This window comes from Hyperolius riggenbachi, chromosome 12 (assembly GCF_040937935.1).
Source record: "Hyperolius riggenbachi isolate aHypRig1 chromosome 12, aHypRig1.pri, whole genome shotgun sequence".
Classification (NCBI taxonomy): domain Eukaryota; kingdom Metazoa; phylum Chordata; class Amphibia; order Anura; family Hyperoliidae; genus Hyperolius; species Hyperolius riggenbachi.
This window is the reverse complement of record NC_090657.1, coordinates 844,643-861,461: the sequence shown is the minus strand read 5'-3', so window position 1 is coordinate 861,461 and position 16,819 is coordinate 844,643. Positions and strand designations below refer to the sequence as shown.

The following is a 16,819-nucleotide window of genomic DNA, read 5'->3' as shown; positions in this document are numbered from 1 at the left end:
TATGTTTTACACATAAAAAAAAAACCTACTTCTCACTCGTTAATCAACAGATCTAAAAACCCATGTCCCCACCTTCAACTCCTACCCATCAGATCAGACAACAAACTGACCCTTAGGGGGGCCATACACATAAATATATTCTGCAAGTTCAAGGGTCGTTTACGTAACTGTGTTCAAATATCAACGAAAAAATGCTGTGTACAACGCTGATAGAACGATGTATTTGAATAAAAAACCCTTCGTTCATGTATATGATCTCTATCTCACAGAACCGTACATGTCAGGGCAGATTTACTAACATTTTCAAGTTTTCTCTCTATTTACCCAGCAGTCTGATACCAAACATGAGGGTTTTGGACCCCTTTTGTATCATCAGTGCTCTTTCAAACTGCCCAACAGGCAGATTTTACCTCTGAATGTTCTGAAATTTACTCCAATCATCCGCAAGATATGTCCATACATACTGTCTTATTTTGGAGGGCCTTCAAGCCTTTCAATACAGACAATATGACACATATAGCAGTTTGTGGAATATGATATTCATCGGGGATTGACAGCAGGTCATCGATAGGTGACCATTCTTTTTAAGCTTGTAGCATCACGCTATATCTCAGCTCTCCTGCTGGGAGGAGAGCCAGAATATCTGTTTTCTTCTTCAACTACATTGGTTCTTCAAGCCTGCTTATCAACTGTATCTGATGGATGGGCCACCAGCACAGCTTGAAGTCAGGGACACTATGCACCAGGCTCTTGCATTTTTGTGGAAGGAGGGAAAAAAAAAAACATTAATGTCAGTTCAGATTCCTTTAATGTCTGCAAAAATGTATCCAGACAGGGATCAGATATTGAACTGTGTGGATCCTTCAAATTCTCAACGTTTTTCTCAGGGCTGTTCCATGACACTACATACTCACACCCGTTCGAAAACTGGTTGATTTTGTTCGCTATAACGGTGAAGTTGTGAATTGTGTTCCTGAACTGCATGTTAATCTATATAAAATGTAAACAATTTTTTATTCCCTTTGTATGATTTCCAACAGCCGATGAAGTAGTGTATTCCCCTCTATTGACGGTGATCTGGTTCATCCATCTGAAAACCTCAAGTGTGCTGAGTTTCAAATATACCACAGTTTGTGTTTGTCCAAGACAGATTACCAGGTAAGTCCAACAATACTACTACCCTTGAAAAATTCCTCAGTTCTTTGGATTTTCTTTTGGTGTTTTAGATTTTGTTAATGACCTCCCTTTACATAGGTCAAGAATTTAATTCATTTTTTCTTTCCTGTTTCTTTCTCCCAACAGAAGACAGAATACTGACTTTCCTTAAGATGCTGTTGATGTTCGTCATTCTTCTGTAAATGTTGACTGTGATGTGTCAAAAATATACGCACGCTTGTAGTTGTCCATAAGCAGTTCCAAGTAAGTGCAACACAACCATTCCCCTTTGAGAGATGTTATGAACATTTTTTTCAAACGCTGTTGTCGATTTTTGTCCTTTCAATCATTTCAATACCGGTAAAAAAATAAATATATTATCTTTATTGTTACTTTCTCCCCACAGCCGCAGTAATGTGAATTCCATTAGGCTCATCGTAACCTGATTCATCCTTCAGCAAACCTCAGCTGTGCCGTGTTTCAATTGTCCAACCAATTACAGTTTTCAAAGAAGTTATTCCATGTAAGTGTTACATCCACACGCGTATTTATGATTAAAAAATATAATTATATCCATATTTATTAAAGAAAACTTCACGAGATGGTGTAGCCTAAATTGTTTGTTTCTTGTTCACGTATCAAATGGAACTTCAGAAACCTTTAACTACATAGGACATACATATGCAAGCGAAGCCAAACATATAAGGTCAAAATGTTAAGTAAAGCAACTCAAGCTTGAGACTTTGGACGGTCATAGTTTAAACGTGTGATTAAGGATTTTTAGTAAGGTTTATGAGTAATTTTTGCAATGAGGACTATAGTGTGTCTGTAGTGTACACCGAAATTTGGGGAGGTTGGGTATAGAGTAAAGTGTGTTCTACTGGATAACTAATTTGGTGACGATGGTGTTCATGAGGCCGGTTGTTTAAGAGGGCATGGTTCTGAAACGGCGTACCAACGGTAGTGTCTGGAAGTATTGTATGCACATTTTTGAGGGGTGGAGTAAAATGTTGGTGGCCCTTGTCTTCATCATCAGTGAGTATAGGAGATGTTGCGAGGGTAGGTGGATGTAAATGATACGTAATGCTGCGTTTAAAAGTATGTATAGTCTTTAGATCTCACTAACGGTTGTTCCTACATAGCAGACGACTATGGAGCAGAAGAGCATGGATTATATGGCTGTGGTGTAAATGCAGTTATTCAGGTCCCATGCCATACTTAAGTTCTTCAATTGGCGTTGGTAGAATAACCTCTGCTGTTCTGTATTTTGTATAATGGCAAAGTTTGGATCCCATTTGCGTTTGCTTGTTATGGTTGTGCACAGGAACCGGACAATACAAACTCTTCAGAACTCTGATCTGTAGATGAGGACATGTAGAGTGGTGAAGGAGAAATTATAAGGAAGTCCACAATCATTTGCACTGTCTTTGACATGTTTTGAAGAAGATTGTTGGCATTGCACCAATTACAGATATTATTTAATATAATTTAGATAAGCATCCTAATAGTTTCAGTCTATGAGGCCAATAAGCATGGTATAGTAAGCATAATTAATATGTCAGTGGCTGAGGTACAGTTATTAGTGTACAGAGAGACCAGGATTGGAGATAGTACACAACCTTGCAATGCATGAACGTTAATGGTTCACTAGCTAGAGATGATACAACCCAGCTTTAAACTTTGTGTCCTGTTGTACATAAAGTAATTAATCTACCTGCAGAGTAGTAAATATACCCATGGTTGCCCTAATTTTTAGTTCCAAATGTCCTTACAGATGGTGTTAAAAACAGAGCTGAAGTAGAGGAAAAGGCCCATGGCGCATGCTCCAGAACTGTCAAAATGCTCCTGGATGTTTGCCAGGCTGACATTGATGGCATTATACACTGTGCTTTTTTATCTGTTTGCAAACAGGTGTGTTTAAAGGAGGGTATTGTTGTAGTGCTTCAGGTGTCCCAACACTATCTTCTGGAAGAACTTCATGATGATGGTGGTAATGGCTTCAAGTCTACAGTTGTTTGGCACAGTGTTACATGTGTTTTTGATGAGTAATATGATTGTGGACCTTTTGAAGCAGGGGTGGAGGGGGGTCATTGTTTCACATAGTTACTTTGGTTAACAAAATACCTATGTCCAGTACAAAGTACAACTCCAGCATACTCCATCACATATCCCTGTTGATCCAGATGAAGGCAAAAAAAAAACGTACAAGGCATTGTCTAATTAGGCCATGATGGAAAAAATTCATTACCGACTCCAGATGTCAATCATAAAAAAATCCCTGGATCAACATCATTAGACATTGCCTAGTAATTGTAGCCATGGATGTATTTCAACGCAAGAAAAGCATATAAGCACACTTTAAATGCAGGTATACAGTTTGCCTTAAAGAGACACTGAAGCGAGACTAAATCTCACTTCAGCTCCCATATATAGCAGGGGCACACGTGCACCTGCTAAAACGCCGCTATCTCGCGACTAAACGGGGTCCCTGCCCCTCCCTCCAAACCACCCACCGCAAACCTTGGTCGCAAAGTTGGTCGTAGATTTGGATTCCTAGAGGCAGGGCTAACAGCTGCAACCCTGCCTCCAGTCACGTCTATCAGATGTGCATCGCCGCCTCTCCCTCGCCCCTCTCTGTGAAGGAAGACTGAGAGGGGCGGGGGAGAGGCGGAGATACGCGTCTGATAGACGCGCATGGGGCAGGGCTGCGGCGGTTAGCCCTGCCCCATTGCAGAAGCGCTACCCCGCATTACGGAGGGGATTTGGGGGGACAGGGACCACTGTTAAGCCGCAAGATAGCGGCGTTTTAGCAGGGGCACACGTGCCCCTGCTATCTATGAGGTCTGAAGCCAGATCTATTCTAGCTTCAGACTCTTTTTAACTACTTCCTGTGGCAATGCATTCCACATCTTAATCACTCTTACTCTAAAGAACCCTTTCCTAAATAAATGCATACAACGTTTTTCCTACATACGCAGATCATGTCCTCCAGTCCTTTTAGAAGGGCTAGGGTCAAAAAGCTCATTTGCTAAGCTATTATATTGCCCTCTGATGTACTTAATTATGTTAATTACATCTCCTCTAAGGCTTATTTACTCGAGACTAAATAAACCTTATTTATCTATCCTTTCCTGTTAAGCTAGACCTTCGATCCCACGTATAATTTTTTTTGATCGTCTCTAAACCTGCTCAAAAAATGAAATATTTGTTTTGTAATGTGGTGCCCAGAACTGAATTCCATATTCAAGATGTTGCCTTATTAAAGAGTTAAATAGGATCAATATTATGCTAGGAAGTCGAGTTTTTATTTCACTGTTAATGCATCCCTAAAATTATTTAGCTTTAGCTTCAGAAGCTTGGCATTGATTAAGAAAATTTCTCTTGTTTTTGATGAGTACTCCTAAGTCCTTATCCAAGTTTGATGTCACCAAATTTATCCCATTTATTTTGTATGCTGCTCGACCATTGCTAGAACCAAAATTCCTGACTTTTCATTTTTAAACATTCAATTTCATCTTACATTTATGTGCCTATATAGACATCCTATCTAGATCCGGTTGTAATATGACAATTTCTTACTTATAGTTGAATATTCTGCACTATTTTTGGTCATCTGCAAAAATATCAACATTGCACAATACTGCAACCACTTGGTCAATACTAAGTAAATTGAAGAGTAGTTGAACCATTACAAACCACGTTGGGACCATACTGCTAACAGTCTACCATTTTGAGTATGACCCATTGTCCACAACTCTTTATTTTCTGTACATTAGCCAGTTCCCTATCCATGCACACAGACTTTTCAACAGTTCTTTCACGGTCAAATTTTGCACCATACTTCTGTGGGGAACAGTGTAGAAGGGCTTAGCAAAGTCCAAGTATATCACATCTACAGCATTCCCAATATCCATATTACAAATCCCTACCTCAGAAAAGCTGATCATGGTAGTCAAACAGGACCTTTCTTTAGTAAACCCTTGTTGATGGTGAGAATTAAATTATTTTCTACTATGAAGTCATGTATAGTATCTCTTATTAACCCATCAAATATTTTGCATACAAATGATGGTAATCTTAAAGGTCGTTAATTTCCTGGATGTGAGTTTTTGTCCTTCTTAAATAATGATAAAACGTTGCCTGGTTTTTCAGAGCAATCTGTTGTAGAGAGAGTTGAGTATGTGAGCTAGTAGGTTTGCACAGGTTCTCAGGGAGAATGAGGACACCCCATACGGGCCTGAGGCTATCATGGTATTGAGTCTGCGAAGGTGCTGTAGCGCATACTCTTCTTGCACTGAGATCATAGTGTGCATGAAACAATGAACACTAAAAATGTGTTGATTGTGTGTTATGTACCCGTGTAATTGGGAATTATTTAACAAAACTGCCTGTTAATAGTGAACAAATGTTAATTGTTTGTTATTCCCTTTTGCTGTTTTCACACAGACGACGGAGTAGTGTCATCAATTACACTGAAGGTGATCTGCTTCATGCGTGTGAGAAAACTCGAGTGTGCTGTGTTTGAAATCTACGACAGCTTGGATTTGTCAGTCACAGTATTCCAAGTAGGTGCAAGGAGCTCTCCAGCCTTGAAATAATCTTGACTGATGTTTCTATTCCGATCTTGTTGTACAGTATGTTACTATTCTGCCTGTAAATATTTAAAAAATTTCATGAGTTTATTATTTCATGTTTCTGTTTTCACACAGCCACCAGAGTAGCTACTTCCCTTCACTTAACTTGACGTTGATCTTCTTCATCCTTGTGTTAAATTCGACTGTGCTGTATTTTAAATGTACGAACACTTGTAGTTTTACCCGAACCTACTACATGTAAGTGCAAGAAATGAACTTCACTTTGAAAATTATTAAGCCATTTTGATTAAACTTCGTTGTTGTTCAAAACATTTTTTCCAGACATGCATGGAATTATTCAATTATATATGATTTTTTTTCTGTATTATATCTGTCTCGGAACAGCCGAAGGAATCTGACTTACATTACACTGATCGTGACCTGAAACAAAATTGTGCAAACCTCAACTGTGCTGATCCTTGAAGTATCCGCCCGATTAAAGTGCTACAAGAAGTTATTCCATGTAAGTGCAACATGTTTTAATGAGTTAGCTGTAGCCTTGTTTACAGATGTTATGAACGTTAACATAACCGTTTGTTAGTATAATTGTCTTCAAATCTACTCCTCTTACTACTTGTGGCTCGCATTGACCGGGAGTAGTACGCCTGCTGTACCTGAAGGAGCCAGTCTAATATATTGCTCCTGTTGTCCAGAACTTGCTGCACCTGTGCGTGACGTCATGAGTGACGTCACGCTGATGCACAGAGAGTGCCCATAAAACGGAGCAAAATATAGGACGCGGTCCGTGTGGAAGAGCAGGCGTACTAGTCCGGGTCAATGCGAACATGAAGTAGTAAGAGGACCACAGAGGTGTGACAGACGAAAGGTTAGGGCCATGTCTTGCGGTGTTGTCATTCATTGTGGTCCTGACCGGAGTAAAAATAGAGAATACATTTTAATAATGTTCTCTGTAATGTTTCTATATGCCAACAGAAAGCAGAGCGTGACTTCCCTTAGGCTGTTCGTGATCTGCTTCGTCCTTCTATAAAGCTCGACTGTGGTGTTCTTCAAATAAACACACGATTGGAGTTGTCCATGAAGATATTCAAGGTAGGTTCAACACAAAAACAACCCTTGCAAAGGTATTTAGTGACTGTGCAGTACCGTTATTGGTGTAGATTGTAATAATCACCTGCATGTACATAGTGGAAAATATTTTAAAAAATATTTCTATAATATTTATATCTCACCAACAGCTGCAGTAGTGTCACTTCCCTTTGGCTGATCGACATCTGCCTAATACTTATCCAATTTTTAAGTCTGTTATTCTTGCAGTAGAGGACGAATTGTATTGTAGTACTAACGAATTTTCGGTAAGTATAGTACAGCAGGGCATATGGGCATGGTTAAAATGTATAACATGTCATACCTGTTTTAGTAATTCTGAATTAACCGTGTATTTTGAAGATTAGTTTACGGTTCATATATTTAAAAAAAAATTTCCCTAATTTGCAATGCTTATTTTAGTACCAATCAGTAATATTTTAAACATTGTATATAATAATTAACATTAAATATTGTATTAATCTAAAGTAATTTCACCAAAAATAATGCTAGTCAACTAAAATAATATAAATGCCACTAAGGTACAGAGTGTACCGTTTAAACACAAAACCCTTACACGGATAACGATATTCAAAGCAGAACTATCGGTTATTGAGGTATAGTAGCAGTTATTTTATGTAGCCCGGTGTATGTTAGCCATTTTAAATAAACATCTGTTGTAGCACAAAATCTTTTTTAAAAATAAATATGTGCCACAGTATATGTAAAAACATTACAGGTTAATGTAGTTGTAGACTCTATATAGCTATATCTATATATCTGTAGCTAAAATGTGTAGATGCTAACAGTGTAATTAATATATGTACCTAACTATAATTATTTCCTATTCAATGTAGCTGCACACAGCGTAGTTTGTATTGGTATCCTCACCGGTATCGGTTACATAGGTAGCTGCATCCAGGGTAATTTAACGAGCTACTTGACAAGATTTTTTGTTAGACAGTTAGTTGAAACAAGTGTAATGTAGACCGTAAGTTGCTGTATGTCTAAACTATATAGGTAGTTGGAGACAGTATATAATAGATAGCTAGATGCACGAAGTACATTAAAAAAAGGATAAATACTGCAAAATTAAATTGTTAATTAAATTAATTAATTAAATTAAATTAAAGAATATTAAATTGGTGTATTAATTTCGAGTATATTAACAAAAAGTTATTTCCTAGATCAAGTCCGCTATCCATTCCATAAGTAAGAAAAGAGTGATAACGTGTTCAAGCAAAAGATATAAAGTTTCTATTTCATCATGGCCGTAAGTAAAACATTTATAATTTGAGTAAACATTGTTATCGGCATGTATTAATGGGTGTAAGCATGCATTGTTTGTAAATAAATGTAATTAATATTAAACAATGAAGAAAAATAAAAACAAAGTGAAAAAAAAGGAAGAAGGGGCATGATATGGTAGAATAATTATTTTGTAAACATGTTTAGATTTCAGCAATATTGATCACGACAGTGAAGGTATACCAGAATATGTATGCCAGTACATGTTGCAATGTAATGTTCAGATAACCAAAAATATATTGAAAAATAAATGTAGAAGGTTATTTTGACACAATACAGGATATACTCCAAAAGTTCAAATATTGTGATAAATTTAATTAATTTTTTTTTAATGTACTGGTAAACATTAGACTTTCATATATTTTAGATTCATTACACACAACTGAAGTAGTTTACGCATTTTATATTTTAAATATTAATGTTTTGGGCATACAGCTCATGAGAATGCAAATTTCCTAAATCAAAACAATTTCAAATTTCATACAAACAATAAATTAAAATTGTTATTAAAACAAAAAATTTAAAAATTCTAATATGTTCAATTATGCATTCAATACTTGGTATTGAAACATTTTAAAAAAATGACTGCCTCAATGCGGCATGGCATGGAGGCAATCAGCCTGTGGCACTGCACAGGTGTTATGGAGGCCCAGGATGCTTAACCACTTTCCAAATGAGGGGTATTACCCACCGACCACCAGAGAACTTTTCGGCTTTCAGCGCTCCTTCCATTCATTCGTCTATAACTTTATCATTACTTAGCGCAATGAAATGAACTATATCTTTTTTTTTTTTTTGTCGCCAACAATTAGGCTTTCTTGCGGTGGGACATTATGCCAATTTTTTTTTTTTTATTCGAAATGTTTTTTAATGGTAAAATAGGATAAAACGTGGGAAAATAATTATTGTTTTTCATTTTTTGGCTTTTATAGATGTAAACTAATGCATGCTACTTTAATTAAAACCCATGAAATGTATTTGCCCTTTTGTTCCGGTTATAAAACCATTTAAATTATGTCCCTATCCTAATGTTTGGCGCCAAAATTTTAATTGTAAATAAAGGTGCATTTTTCCAGTTTTGTGTCCATCCATAATTACAAGCCCAGAGTTTACAAAAGTAACAGTGTTATACCCTCTTGACATAAATATTAAAAAAGTTCAGTCCCTAAGTTAACTATTAATTTTTTTTTCGTAATTTTTTTTTTTTTTTAATTACAAGAACAAATGAATTGTGGAGTGTGGGAGGTAAAGGGATAATTTTGTGTGTTAAACTAATTTATTTCTATGTGAAAAATGCTTTGGATGTATTTTTACTATTTTAACATTATGTAACATTAGTAACATTTTGTCTATGCGACCTGCAAGCGTCCGGAAAGAGGCTGACAATTTCTTTTTCTCCCACAATGATTGCGCTGCTCAACCGAGCGGCAGCGTATCATTGCGGGGCTTAGATCAACGAACGGGAATGGATTTTCCCGTTCATTGATCTCCGGGCGAGCGGGCGGCGGCATGTTTACTAGCGGCGTGTGTAGTGTTTACGAGCGGGAGCACGGACAGTGGTGGGAGAACAGAAAGTACGCATTTCTCTGTCCCTGGGGGTTAAAGGATGGAAAAAGGGACGTAGAAATGCGTACGCGCGGGGGTAAGGTGGTTAAATAGCGGAATGAAGCTCATCAACAGTGCTGGATGTAGCATCTGTCAAATTTATCTTTACAATATTACACATATTCTATGTGTTGTTGAGGATAGATGGCAGAACAATTGAGCACAGTAATACCATGGGCAGTAAACCATGCATCAGTGGTTTTGGCACTGTGAAATGTTGCAAGAACGTACTGAGCAATGAAATCTTCATCTCAATAAAACTTTTCACAAGATGGAAGCATGAAGTGTTCCCAAAATCTTATGATAGATAGCTGCATTGACACGGTCATTGACAAAACACTGTGGACCAACACCAGCAGCTAAAATGGCAACCCAGACCAAGACTGACTGTGAGTACTTAAAACTCGAATTCATGCATGAATTTCTATATCCACATTAAACCTCTAGACTCTGGCACCTTGATTAACGAATGACATGTAAAAGTTTATCTCATTCAAAAAAAACACTTAGGACCACTGATCAAAAGTCCATTGCTGCTTCTCTATAGCCCAGTTCAGGTGCTTATGAAGCTGTTTCTTGTTCAACAGTTGGTGCATGCTTCAATTGAGCTGAAATGCTGTATGGAGATGATTTCATTTTTCAGTACGATCTTGCACAAGCTCACAGTGCAAAAACCCCTGGTAAATGTTGTATTGAACATGGCATTACTATGCTCAATTTGACTTTCAAATCTCCTGACATGAAGCACATAGAGAATCTGTGGGATATTGTGTCGAGACATTTGATAGACGCAAGACCAAACAATTAGGATGAGCTTGAGTCCGCTATATAAGCATGGTGGGCATACATTATACATGAGCAGTGCCCACAGGCTTATTACCTGCATGCCACGCAACATTTCAACAGTCATATCTGCAAAAGGATTACACGTACATATTTGAAATAAAAATTCATATTGTACTATTATGTGCTTTATGAAGTCTGTTATAATGTTTATTTATTTTATTTTTTTTTGTAGGATTCCTCTGGGACTCAAGCTGAAACAATAACTAGCAATAAAGGCGGAAATAAGCTTGTACACAACGGTTATTTGTACTACTTTGACAAATGTAGCAAGAATAACACAAAGAAATTTTGGCGATGTGAAAGGAAGTCTGGTGATCCCAAGTGTTTAGGGAGGATTCACACTATGCAGACTACAAGACAGGTGGTAAAAATAGTCAGGGAGCACAACCATGGACCGACACCAGAATTGATTCTGGTGTCAAATGTCCGCAATGCCATGAAAGAAAGAGCCAAAAGAACTTTGGAGATACCTTCGGCAGTCATTAATAGTACATTAAGGAACGTCACTCCGGCCGTGTTAGGTTTACTGCCTGCATGGAATTGTTTAACACAGATGATCCGGAACGTACGCAAAACAATAAATATGACTCCTCCGGCACCCACTTGTCTGCACGATCTAAACATTCCAGATCAATATAAGATATACTGGGTGACAGAGGATGAATATGAATTGTTCTTGCAGTACGATTCCGGACCGGAGGACCCACATAGAATTCTCATTTTTGCCAGAAACACAATCACCTCTTGGATACACAGGGTAAAATTTCTGTACGGTGACGGTAGTGTTGGGCGAACAGTGTTCGCCACTGTTCGGGTTCTGCAGAACATCACCCTGTTCGGGTGATGTTCGAGTTCGGCCGAACACCTGACGGTGCTCGGCCAAACCGTTCGGCCACATGGCCGAACTAAGAGCGCATGGCCGAACGTTCCCCGAACGTTCGGCTAGCGCTGTGATTGGCCGAACGGGTCACGTGGTTCGGGCCCGAACGCGCTCTGATTGGCCGAACGGTCACGTGGTTCGGGTAAATAAATACCCGAACCACGTCATATCTCCGCCATTTGTCTGTGGGTTTAGCTTTGGGTAGGCAGGCAGGGTAGTTCGCTCTCCAGCCACGCTAGCCAGGGTCCCCCCCAGTCATTGTGTGTCGCTGCTGGGAACAGTAGTACACCGCTCGCTCAGCCACACTATATATAGCATTGTTTACTGCCACTGTGTACCTCGCTCAGCCACGCTATATGTATAGCATTGTGTTTTCTGACACTCTGTGTACACGGCTTAGCCTGACTAATATAGCATTGTGTGTACTGCCACTGTGCACCTCGCTCAGCCACGCTATATATAGCATTGTGTGTACTGCCACTGTGCACCTCGCTCAGCCACGCTATATATAGCATTGTGTGTACTGCCACTGTGCACCTCGCTTAGCCACGCTATATATATAGCATTGTGTTTTCTGACACTCTGTGTACACGGCTTAGCCTGACTAATATAGCATTGTGTGTACTGCCACTGTGCACCTCGCTCAGCCACGCTATATATAGCATTGTGTGTACTGCCACTGTGCACCTCGCTCAGCCACGCTATATATAGCATTGTGTGTACTGCCACTGTGCACCTCGCTCAGCCACGCTATATATAGCATTGTGTGTACTGCCACTGTGCACCTCGCTCAGCCACGCTATATATATAGCATTGTGTTTTCTGACACTCTGTGTACACGGCTTAGCCTGACTAATATAGCATTGTGTGTACTGCCACTGTGCACCTCGCTCAGCCACGCTATATATAGCATTGTGTGTACTGCCACTGTGCACCTCGCTCAGCCACGCTATATATAGCATTGTGTGTACTGCCACTGTGCACCTCGCTCAGCCACGCTATATATAGCAGTGTGTACTGCCACTGTGCACCTCGCTCAGCCACGCTATATATATAGCATTGTGTTTTCTGACACTCTGTGTACACGGCTTAGCCTGACTAATATAGCATTGTGTGTACTGCCACTGTGCACCTCGCTCAGCCACGCTATATATAGCATTGTGTGTACTGCCACGGTGCACCTCGCTCAGCCACGCTATATATAGCATTGTGTGTACTGCCACTGTGCACCTCGCTCAGCCACGCTGTATATAGCATTGTGTGTACTGCCACTGTGCACCTCGCTCAGCCACGCTATATATAGCATTGTGTTTTCTGACACTCTGTGTACACGGCTTAGCCTGACTAATATAGCATTGTGTGTACTGCCACTGTGCACCTCGCTCAGCCACGCTATATATAGCATTGTGTTTACTGCCACTCTGTGTACACCGCTCAGCCAGACTATATACCGTTGTTTACTGACACTCTGTGTACACCGCTCAGCCAGACTATATACCGTTGTTTACTGACACTCTGTGTACACCGCTCAGCCAGACTATATACCATTGTTTACTGACACTCTGTGTACACGGCTCAGCCTGACTATAAAGCATTGTGTGTACTGCCACTGTGCACCTCGCTCAGCCACGCTATATATAGCATTGTGTTTTCTGACACTCTGTGTACACGGCTTAGCCTGACTATATAGCATTGTGTGTACTGCCACTGTGCACCTCGCTCAGCCACGCTATATATAGCATTGTGCTTTCTGACACTCTGTGTACATGGCTTAGCCTGACTAATATAGCATTGTGTGTACTGCCACTGTGCACCTCGCTCAGCCACGCTATATATAGCATTGTGTTTTCTGACACTCTGTGTACACGGCTTAGCCAGACTATATAGCATTGTGTGTACTGCCACTCTGTGTACACCGCTCAGCCAGACTATATAGCATTGTGTTTACTTCCACTCTGTGTCTGCTGGGCCTGGGAACAGTAGTACACCGCTCACCCGCCACTGTATAGCATTGTGCTCTGTGTTGCTGCTGGGAATAGTGGTACTGTATAGCATTTCTGTACTGCCACTGTACTGCTGCCAGTCAGCGTGTACTGTAAGGATAAGTGAAATGAGGAAGAAATCCGGTGAAAGAGGAAGGGGCAAGGGAAGCGGTGTTTCCCCTGACGGTTCACGTACAGGCCACAGGGGAGCACCCAAGAAAACCCACTCAATACCGCCCATGTTGTCCAGGACAACAACCCTCACAAATCCAAAAGAACAGGACCAGATAATTACTTGGATGACCTCTCAAGCGTCCAGCAGTGGGTTAAGCAGCACCAGCACATCACGCACGAGGTCCGAGTCCTCAGCCAGTTACAAGGAGCCAGTGGGCACAAAGCTGACACAACCGGCAGCGACACCACGCACACAACTGCCAGATAACCAGTCCTATGAATTACCTCAGGACACAATGGGGTATTCGCAGGAGCTATTCCCAGCCCAACAAACTTCCACCTATGAAAGGTCAATGGAGGAACAGCCAGAAATGTTGTGCCCGGATTCACAACCATTAACTGTGGGAAATGCACCGCGCACTGAAATACAAGGCGAGTCCGAGGAGGACTCGGAAACCCAAATCCCAGAGCAAGTTGGGCAGGAGGGGTTGTAATTGCAGGAGGTCGGCCGACAAGATCTGGAAGACGACGTTGGAGTGAGCTGCGCAGAGGTTGTTCTGGGGAGCTCTACTCCACGGCGGCGGCCCCCCACAATGACATATGACGAGTTTGAGGAGATGGAAGAGGAGGGTATGGACAATGTGGACAGAGACCCAGATTTTATTTGTGAACGAGAACATCGCCGTCGTAGCAGCAGCACAGATGAGTCTGTTGAAGAACCCACTGCTGCACGAGTTCGCCTTGTGCCACAAGGTAGGCGGCGCGCAATTTCAGGCACCACAAGCGTGGAAGTTAGAGTGAGAGGCAAAAGAGGAGGAAACAGAAATCGCCAGCAAGGAGGCAGGTGCTCCAAAGTCTGGGCTTTCTTTGAAGACTGCACTGAGGATGTTACCATGGCGATTTGCAAGGTGTGCAAAACTCGCCTGAGCAGGGGGAAAAGTATTAACAACCTCTCCACCACCAGCATGAGCCGCCACATGCTATCCAAACATCCCACTCTGTGGGCAAACGCGGCAGGTCAGGGTACCAGCAACACTGCCTCCCTTGGGTTCACCAGACTCACCACCAGACCCGCCTCAGCAGCAGCAGTAGCCCAGCCATTGCGTGGTTCACAACATTCACAAACATCAGACGACGCTGACACTGTCACTTTCCGGAGTAGTGCTCTTGAGGTCTCCCAGTGTTCATCAAACACAACAACCAACAGCCCTTCCGTGTGCAGCGCTACGGTTCAGTTGTCTGTGTCGGAGATGTTTGAGCGCAAGAGGAAATTGCCAGCAAATGACCCCCGGGCCGTGGCAGTAACAGCCAGCATAGCCAAGCTTCTGGCCTGCGAAATGCTGCCATATCGAGTGGTGGAGACAAACAGCTTCAAGGGCATGATGTCAGTGGCCATCCCACGTTACGTGGTTCCCAGCCGCTACCACTTTGCGCGCTCTGCAGTGCCTGAGTTGCATGAGCACGTGGTCAGCAAAATAACCCAAAGCTTGAAGAATGCCGTTGCCTGCAAGGTTCACCTCACCACTGACACCTGGACGAGTGCGTTCGGCCAGGGTCGATACATCTCCCTTACCGCGCACTGGGTGAACCTTGTGGAGCCTGGCAGCGATTCCTCACCTGCTACGGCGCGGGTGTTGCCCACGCCGCAAACAGCTGCACCGCCGTCCCTCCCACTGGATAACAACAGCAGCACCTACCTCTCTGACTCCTTCTCCTCCAACGCATCTCAAAGCTGTACCTCATCCGGAAACGCTAACCCAGCAGCAGTAGGATCGTGGAAGCAGTGCAGCACAGCTGTTGGCATGCGTCAGCAAGCGTTGCTGAAGCTGATCTGCCTTGGGGATAAGCAGCACACAGGGGAGGAAATTTGGAGGGGAATAAAGGAACAGACGGATTTGTGGCTGGCACCGCTGGACCTGAAACCGGGCATGGTTGTGTGTGATAATGGGAGTAATCTCATTCGCGCTTTAAGGTTGGCTAAGCTGACACACATCCCTTGCCTGGCGCACGTGATGAACCTAGTAGTTCAGCAGTTCCTGAGGACATACCCAGGCGTGGCCGATCTTCTGTTGAAGGTGCGTCGAGTGGCCAAACATTGTAGAAATTCCAGTACTGCTTCGGGGGCACTCGCCAAGATGCAGGAGCGCTTCAATCTCCCCCACCATCGCTTGCTGTGTGATGTCCCTACGCGCTGGAATTCTACGCTGCACATGCTAGCACGCTTTTGTGAGCAGAAGAGTGCAGTGGTCCAGTACATGACGGCGCAGTACCGAGGCGCATCCGGACAGCTGCCAAGCTTCTGTGGATCCGATTGGGCCAACATGTTGGACCTCTGCCAAGTCCTCCAAAATTTTGAGCAATCCACGTTGCTTGTGAGCAGTGACAACTCTTCAGTCAGCATTACCATACCACTGCTGTGTTTACTGAAGAGGTCGAAAATCAAGGAAACAGCTGTCATGATGCAACTGGGGGAATCTGAAGGAGAAAACGATCAGCGTGATGGTACCAACATCAGGCCATCCGCCTCAGGGAACGCTGGCCCCAGCAGCTATGACGAAGAAGAGGAGGAGGAACAGCTGGAGTTGGAGCAGGAATTTCATGCCACCACTGACGAGGGCCAGAGCGGTGCACGTTGGACTTCCACAATTCAACGCGAATGGTCAGCAGAAGCAGACCAGGAGGAAGGTGACGACTATGATGCATCACAACAACTATCACAACGCTCACAAGAGGATGATGAGGATTCTGGTAGGACTCTGGCACACATGGCTCAATTCATGCTAGACTGCATTGAACGTTACCCACGCATTGTGCGCATTCTGGACAACACCAATTACTGGGTTTATACCCTTCTGGATCCACGGTACAAACACAATGTTCCAAAACTGCTTGAAGAAAGAGTCAGACAGGTCAAAATGGAAGAATACCAGCAGGCCCTTGTGGAGACTTTAGAGAGGAGATTGACATCCTCCCCCTCCTCTAGCCAGTTGTACGCAGACAGACTGACTTCCGCAAACCCAGGACGACCAGGAGGGCAGCAAACAACGCAAGCCGCAGCTAGTACCCAAAAGGGAACGGTATCGGCAGTGTCCTTGGAGTGGGAAAATTTTCTGACACCCATGCAGCAGCAGCCCACTGAACAGCAAGCGTGCAGATCCACCTCCAACACCGATTGCCTGGAGAAGATGGTC

At 42.3% G+C, this 16,819-nt stretch overlaps 1 long non-coding RNA gene across 1 annotated transcript; it reads left to right on the top strand.

Annotated features, from left to right (window-relative positions):
* The first annotated feature begins 1,084 nt into the window (after positions 1-1,084).
* Positions 1,085-1,659, top strand: LOC137541529 (uncharacterized). The gene is made up of 3 exons (XR_011025190.1): positions 1,085-1,158; positions 1,303-1,419; positions 1,562-1,659. It is a non-coding gene; the product is annotated as an uncharacterized lncRNA (long non-coding RNA).
* The last annotated feature ends 15,160 nt before the right edge of the window (positions 1,660-16,819 follow it).